This window comes from Neoarius graeffei, chromosome 9 (assembly GCF_027579695.1).
Source record: "Neoarius graeffei isolate fNeoGra1 chromosome 9, fNeoGra1.pri, whole genome shotgun sequence".
In the NCBI taxonomy this organism is placed as follows: Eukaryota; Metazoa; Chordata; class Actinopteri; order Siluriformes; family Ariidae; genus Neoarius; species Neoarius graeffei.
Window position 1 is genome coordinate 73,474,430 of NC_083577.1, and position 9,116 is coordinate 73,483,545.

Consider the following 9,116-nt stretch of genomic DNA (forward strand, 5'->3'; position numbering starts at 1 on the left):
ATCATGCTGAACCCATAAATGAAGCATCGATAAGTTTACAAACCTCAAGAAACGTTGTAGCTCCTTCACTAATGTGGGAGTGGACCATTACGTGACTGCTGAGACTTTGCCCTGATCCATGCTCACACTCTCTGAGCTGATGATATATCCAAGAAACAAGATCTGGTTGATGTGGAACTCACATTTTTTGGCTTTGACATACAGATGATTCTTGAGCAAATGGGAAAGCACTGACCTGACGCGTTCATGATGGGCGTCCTCATCTGGAGAGTAAATCAAGATGCCATCGATGTAAGCGATTACGAACCTTCCCAGCATGTCCCTAAGCACGTTGTTAATGAGGCACTGGAAGACACTTGGCATGCAAGAAAGGCCATAAGGCATGACGAAATATTCAAAGTGGCCAACAGTGGTGCTAAACGCATTTTTCCATTTGTTGCCCTCTCAAATCCTGACCGGGTTATATGGGCTACAGAGGTCTAGTTTGGAGAAGATCTTGGCTGTTCTTAACTGTTCCCGAGCTGAAGGCACCAATGGAAGCAAATAGGGGTATTTGACAGTGATCTGATTGAGGCCTCGATAACCGATACATGGGCAGAGACCTCCCCCTTTCTTTTCAACAAAGAAGTCAGCTGAAGCTGGAGATATTGACGGTCTAATATACCCTTTTTTCAATGCCTCGTTAACATATTCCTCCATAGCAGCTTGTTCAGTTATGGACAGGGGGTAGATACAGGTTCTTGATGAGGTGATCCAGACGAATAGCCAGATTGATCCAGGAGTCAAGGGAGAGATGTTCATCATGACAGGCCATTTCACTGAGCACTCCAGGGTGTAGATCTTGATGAAACGTGGCTTTTAGCACTGGCTTGTTCCAACCACTGCCAGTGGCCAGTGTGCAAATTCCAGCACGTATTCAGTGACTCTCCTATTTCCCTATCTCATGGTCAACAAGGTCTCATCAACGTCAACTCCTTCAGGCTGACGATCAAACACTCACTTAAAAAGTCAAGTCAAGTTTATTTGTATAGCGCTTTTAACAATAAACATTGTCGCAAAGCAGCTTTACAGAATTTGAACAACTTAAAACATGAGCTAATTTTATCCCTAATCTATCCCCAGTGAGCAAGCCAGTGGCAAGGAAAAACTCCCTCAGATGACATGAGGAAGAAACCTCGAGAGGAACCAGACTCAAAAGGGAACCCATCCTCTTTTGGGCAACAACAGACAACATGACTATAACATTAATAGTTTTAACATGAAGTCAGTTTCACGGATGCTATAAATTCTTCATTGATGGAAACTTGAGTGCAAAACTGTTCATGACAACTGCAGTCCTAAAGTTAGCAAGTCAACTGCAGTCCTCAGCCATAAAAGCATTACTGTAAGTGTCCAGAGCATCTTCCAAGTGTGACTTTCAACTGTCCACATGGGGCTGTCCTCCACAGGAGCGATGCGATAAGACTCCAACCAGACACAGGGCACCAGGATGGATCAGGCAGGTCCGAGGAGCAGAAGAGGTCAGCATCTCGATCCCAGGGTTGACATGTAACTCAGAGGGACAGACGGGGGGGGAGAGAAAACACAGGTTGTTAGGTATGCCCAATGTCACCTGAATAAGTAGGAACAGTATACATATTGCACTGAGTACAAGTACGGACTCTGGCAAAACTAACTATGACAGCATAACTAAAAGGGGAGAGCCAGAAGGTAACACAGGCATGAGGGAGCCCCGGGACATAAAGCAGCCAGCCACTACACCGTCAACAAACTCGAGTGAGCAAGCGAGTGGGGGACTGACAGCATCCATACATTCCAGTTTACCAAAACACTCTATGTCTGAGGACCCTCCAGATTTACTCCTTTACCTCATAAACACCAATAACAAAAGGCTTGACTAAACAGATATGTTTTCAGCCTAGACTTAAATGCTGAGACTGTGTCTGATTCCTGAACATTACTTGGAAGGCTGTGCCATAACTGTGGGTCTTTGTAAGAAAAGGCTCTGCCCCCTGATGTAGCCTTCATTATACGAGGTACCAGCAGATAGCCTGCACCTTTTGATCTAAGTAGGCGTGGTGGGTCATAGAGGAGCAGAAGTTCAGTCAGGTACTGTGGTGCGAGACCATTCAGTGCTTTAAAGGTCAATAGTAGTATTTTATAATCAATACGAAATTTGATTGGGAGCCAGTGCAGTGTGGATAAGACAGGGGTGATGTGGTCATATTTTCTAGTTCTAGTAAGGACTCTTGCTGCTGCACTTTGAACTAACTTCCCTGAGGGAACCCTGAGGGAACCCTCCCAAAGGGATTAATAAAGTTTTATCTAATCTAATCTAATCTAATCTAATCTAATCTAATCTAATCTAATCTAATCTAATCTAATCTAATCTAATCGGAGCTTGTTTATGCACTTATTGGAACATCCAGACAGTAAGGCATTACAGTAATCCAACCTGGAGGTAACAAAAGCATGAACTAGTTTTTCCGCGTCATGTAGTGACATTAAATTTCTTCACTGCAAAAAATTTAAAACTGAATTTGAGGAGAAAATTACGTAATACTCATGAAATTATCTTGCTGTATGGACAGATAATTTTACTTGATAAGACATCTTAGAATAAATTGGTTGCAATCTAGACCTAGGTTTAATAATCTCAGAATTTGTGTCTTGTATTCTTTTAATAGGAAATGCTAGATCATTTCAACTATTTTCAAGATATTTTCACTTGCTAAGATATCATTTTTTGCAGTGTTATCTTAGCAATATTTCTGAGATGAAAGAAAGCTATCCGGGTAATGTGATCAATGTGAGTTTCGAATGAAAGACTGGTGTCAATTATCACTCCGAGGTCTTTTACTGCTGCATGTGAAGAAACAGAAAGGCCATCCAGAGTTACTAAAAAAGAAAAAGAAAGAAAGCACAACTTTATTCATCACACACTTGTGAAATTTCCTCTCTGCATTTAACCCATCTGAAGGAGTGAACACACATGAGCAATGAACACACACACATACATACCCAGAGCAGTGGGCAGCCATGCTAACAGCACCCGGAGAGCAGTTGGGAGTTAGGTGCCTCGCTCAAGGGCACCTCAGCCCAAGGCCGTCCCATGTTAACCTAACCGCATGTCTTTGAACTGTGGGGGAAACCAGAGCACCTGGAGGAAACCCACGCAGACACAGGGAGAACATGCAAACTCCACACAGAAAGGCCGTTGCTGGCCGCTGGGTTCAAACCCAGAACCTTCTTGCTGTGAGGCAACCGTGCTAACCACTTACACCACCGTGCCGCCCTGTGTAATCAGAAAATTTACTTCTAGCTGCATGTGGTCCTAGTACAAGTACTTCAGTCTTGTCAGAGTTAAGCAGAAGGAAGTTAATAAGCATCCAGTGTCTAATGTCCTTCACACATTCCTCAATTCTATTAAGCTGGTGTCTCTCATCTGGTTTTGCAGAAACATACAACTGTGTGTCATCAGCATAACAGTGGAAACTAATACAATGTTTATGAATAATATCACCCAGAGGTAACATATATAAAGAAAAATGCAGTGGACCAAAGACAGAACCTTGTGGAACACCAAACTTTACCTCAGTACGTCTAGAAAAATCACCATTTATATCAACACTACTGATAGCGATCAGTTAAATAAGACCTGAGCCAGGAGAGGGCCGTTCCCTTAACTCCCACAACATTTTCTAGTCTATCCAGAAGAATGGAATGATCAGTGGTATCAAATGCTGCACTAAGGTCAAGCAACACAAGCAGCAAGACACAGCCCTGATCAGACGCCAACAGTAGGCCGTTTACTACTTTAACCAGAGCTGTCTCTGTGCTATGATGAGGTCTAAATCTTGACTGATACATTTCATGGATGTTATTCCTATGTAAATATGAGCATAACTGCTGTGCCACAGCTTTTTCAAGGATCTTGGAGATAAAGGGGAGGTTTGATATTGGCTAATAATTGGACAGCTGACAGGGATCAAGGTCATGTTTTTTAATCAGGGGTTTGATAACTGCTAGTTTAAATGATTTGGGTATATAGTCAATCCTAAGAGAAGAATTTATTATTTTTAGAAGTGGTTCAATTACTTCAGGTATTATCTGTTTGAATAGATGTGTAGGTAAGGGATCTAGTACACAAGTTGAGGCTTTTGATGTGGAGATTAATGAAAGTAATTCAATTTGGACTTTGGTTCTGTGGGGGAAACCAGAGCACCTGGAGGAAACCCACACGAACACGGGGAGAACATGCAAACTCCACACAGAAAGGCCCTCGCCGGCCACGGGGCTCGAACCCGGACCTTCTTGAAAAGGCTGAATGGCTAGTGACTCGGGAAAACCACTAGCCATTCAGCCTTTTCACTAGCCACAATTTTGTTGCCAGAAAATCACAGTTTTTTCTTCACCATGTTACGTTAAAGTTCGGAAGATCTAGATTTAATTATGAATGGCAGCATATAATGTATCTCTACGGTAGCACTCAAGTATTCAGTGCTGTTAAGGTAGCTCCCTATATGAAATCATGCAACCAATTCAGACAAAAATATTAACAGAGTATTCTGTTTACTGAACTCAAATTCAAGCTCCTTACAATATGAAATATCGTATAATATGAAAAATAACATTCAGTACAACTGAACTGATTCTAATATTAAAAGTCCAATTCAAAACATTTATCATTGAAAAACATTTGATGTTTTGATATGCAAGTATTGTGTTATCAAGTATTATTATGTATATTATGTATTATCTATTAATAGTGTGTGTGTGTGTGTGTGTGTGTGTGTGTGTGTGTGTGTGTGTGTGTGAACATGTGTAGAAAGAGACATTAAATGTCCTCATTACATTCATCATCAGATGAGTCTGAATAGTCGATGAAAAATGGTCTTTGTGACCTGAGGCTTCCAGCAGGCCATAAGTTGATAGCTGGGGCGAGATCAACTTCTTTCCAATCGTGTGAATGTTTCTAAACAGCAGCTTCATCCTCTCCAGCTCAGCCGACTTCATGACAGCCAGGGACTTGAAAGCAATGCTGTCCTGTAGTGAACCAGCCGTCTTCACCTGTTTTGATGTTATAGTACCAATGTGTGCATTTGACTTTTCATGGTCCTTTATAGTTTCGAGTTTAAAATGACTGGTGCCTGTCTTTGCCATACTTTCTACAGTCTTCGCAGTACATGGTATTTTCGGTTTTGCTATGAAGTAGCCAATCTGTGGCGGCATGGTGGTGTAGTGGTTAGTGCTGTCACCTCACAGCAAGAAGGTCCGGGTTCGAGCCCCGTGGCCGGCAAGGGCCTTTCTGTGTGGAGTTTGCATGTTCTCCCCATGTCCGCGTGGGTTTCCTCCGGGTGCTCCGGTTTCCCCCACGGTACAAAGACATGCAGGTTAGGTTAACTGGTGACTCTAAATTGACCGTAGGTGTGAATGTGAGTGTGAATGGTTGTCTGTGTCTATGTGTCAGCCCTGTGATGACCTGGTGACTTGTCCAGGGTGTACCCCGCCTTTCGCCCGTAGTCAGCTGGGATAGGTTCCAGCTTGCCTGCGACCCTGTAGAACAGGATAAAGCGGCTAGAGATAATGAGATGAGACTAGCCAATCTCGCTCGAACTTCCATTTGCCATTGAACTGTCTTATCTTCCTATTAGCGTCTTGTTCATCTCCATGGCCGTAGCCAGCTATGAGGCCCCCGCGGTCCGGACCTCGGTCATTTTTAAGAGCTGAAAATACATTTGTACGCTAAATATTCAACTGGGAAAAAAAGAGTAACATTAAAATGTCTCCGTAAAAAATGCATTGTTAATTATGTTAAACGTTGATTCTGTCTTCTGTGTGTGTTTGGTGCGTGCAGCTCTGAGATCAAGAACACAAAAGCGAATGAGTGCGCGACTCGGGGGAGGAATGCAGTGCAGGAGACAAGGGGTTTCTATGGGAACCATCAGTGCACTTTCATCAAGCTGTTAAATTTACATTTTCGAAGCAGTAAAGTTGTAGCCTACCTTGTCTGTGATTTTAAAAATAAATCACTCAGTAAGCCAAAGCAATAGAGTGGAAAGTTTCAACTTATGTTTGCCTTGGATAACTTTGCCTAAAACATGGTGGTATATACTGATTTTTTTTTCCCAGAATTTTTTTTTTGTGTAGGTGTAACGGATGCCAGATTGTTAATGTATCTTAGTTACACAGGCTACATGGTTAGGGTATCTTTTGTCCTCATTGCTTGGGCCAGATCACACCATTAAACAAGCTTAAATTATTCTTACTCTTGCCACATACATGATTTTTTTTTTTTCAAAACTGATGATATTCAGTTCAAACACCATTAAAAGTAATTTCAGGAATATATCTCGTGTGACGTGTAATTCACCCCTCTCATTTAAATATGTCGAAAATTTTTTGGCGCGCACTTTGCGCATCACGGACCTCGGTGATTTTAAAATGCTGCCTCCGGCCCGGCTCATCTCTGCCCCTTTTTTCCTGAGCAGCAGGGTTTGAAACTCCAGCTCTATGCCGCCACATAGTGCACTTGTCAGTCGTCAGCAACTTTGTTGCTTCATTCATTAACTGCAGGTTACCGTATCATTGATTTTATCTGAGACGTTAACGAACATTCTAAACAATTCTAACATGTTGTTAGAATGTTTACACAGGTGCTCATGGGAGTTGTAGGCGCGTAATATTACATTGCAATGCGTTTATTATGTCAGATGCCTTCAGAGAAAACTACAATTAAAATATATTGTCATACCACAGAATAAACCACCCGCCAAAGTGGCTAGTGAGACTAAAGTTATTACCTGCCAAAGCCGAATTTTACCCACATTTGGCGGGTGCTAATGTAAAGTCCTGACACACACACACACACACACACACACACCTACAGTAGGGGCAGTTTAGTACAGCCAATACACCCACTCTGAATGTATTTTGGAGGTGAACCAACCTGAAGGAATCCCACAATTCTGCATGAAGAAGAAGCAGCAGCATTTATTTATCACATGTACACTCAAAGCCCTGTGATGACCTGGCGACTTGTCCAGGGTGTACCCCGCCTTTCGCCCGTAGTCAGCTGGGATAGGCTCCAGCTTGCCTGCAACTTTGTAGAACAGGATAAAGCGGCTAGAGATAATGAGATGAGATGAGATGTACACTCAAGCACAGCAAAATCCCTCCTCTGCATTTAACCCATCTGAAGCGGTGAACACACACACACACACACACACACACACACACACACACACACACACACACAAAAGTGAGCAATGAGCACATTACATACCCAGAGCAGTGGGCAGCTATGCTACAGTGCCCGGGGAGCAGTTGGGGGTTCGGTGCCTTGCTCAAGGGCACTTCAGCCATGATACAGAGGGAGGGGAAAGTGCTGTTCATTCACTCAACTCCCCTCACATTTTTCCTGCTTGTCCCGGGAATCAAACTGGCAACACTTTGGGCCCAAAGCTGCTTCTCTAACCTTCAGGCCATGGCTGCCCCTACGCAAATAAGCTATTTCAACTAATGTAGAGTGTCCACTGTGCCACCATATGGCCCTAAAGCAAACAACTTCTAGGACTACAAAAAAGCTGCATTTAGTAGTTTGTGCAAAACTCCTTTTCCGATATAACAGCAATGAGCCTTGTATCATACTTGATGAGATCAGAGAACACAGATCAAGGAATCTCAGATTAATCCTCAACGCACTGTACCTCCAGACCCTCTGGTCTCTCTTTTGGACTCTCTGTATACACTGGAATGTATGAAATAGATCAATACCTTGCTGGAAATTCCAACCATAGCTCAGTTTTAGCTTCTTGGCATTTTCATTTAAAATCTCATGGCACTTCATGATACTATGATACTGTGTATCCACCAAGGTTCCCAGGACTTTTAATCATAAAGCAGACTGTATACTGTGTCTTTGGTAAGGTGAAGAAGCTACACTGAACTTTATTAGCTTACTTCTTAGAAAGTGCAATGGAAAAATAAAAGGGTGTGTGTGTGTGTGTGTGTGTGTGTAAAGTAAATATCAGAGACACAAAATGCATGTCGTACAAAAATAATTACAGATAATTATTGATCAGATGTAGTATTCATTAAAGTACAAACAATGCAATGCTCAGACACAACAAACTGTTCACATTATGTTTATAGCTCTTCATACTAATAGAATATTCTTAATATCTTATACAGTATTTCTTAATTATGATATCGTCATCGGCAGTATGTGATTTTTGAAATTATTTTTATAAACAGGGCGGCACGGTGGTGTAGTGGTTAGCGCTGTCGCCTCACAGCAAGAAGGTCCTGGGTTCGAGCCCTGGGGCCGGCAAGGGCCTTTCTGTGTGGAGTTTGCATGTTCTCCCCGTGTCCGCGTGGGTTTCCTCTGGGTGCTCCGGTTTCCCCCACAGTCCAAAGACATGCAGGTTAGGTTAACTGGTGACTCTAAATTGACCGTAGGTGTGAATGGTTGTCTGTGTCTATGTGTCAGCCCTGTGATGACCTGGCAACTTGTCCAGGGTGTACCCCACCTTTCGCCCGTAGTCAGCTGGGATAGGCTCCAGCTTGCCTGCGACCCTGTAGAAGGATAAAGCGGCTAAAGATAATGAGATGAGATGAGATTTTTATAAACACACTGAAAAAAAATGAAAAAGCTGCTGTAATGAATTTCTTTTGAGCATACTTATTGAATTAAATTGTCTTTACATACTAATATCAGACCCTCCAGGATTTCGTGATGTTGCGATTTGCAACTTCAACGCAAATTCAACCAATCCCCGCAAATTCAGGGTGGTGTTGCAATTATATCCAATCACCGCAACTTTCCCGCAAATTTGACCAATCGTTGGCGTCGTCTTGAGGTGACGTTGACAAACTACCTTCCGCCTTGCTTCCGTGTATACGTTCAAGAGAAGCAGAATGTGCGAGTCAGTGTTTATATAGGCTTAAATTCTGTTACTGAAAGTGTGTTATGTTTACAGTGAAGGACTGTGTGCACTTTACATAATTTTTTTACTTAATACAAGAAATTAATGGATGCCAACATTTTTGCCAAAATGGTATTTTATTTTCCATTGTTTAGGCAGCTTCAGCATCATATTGTGAGATTCTGTTCA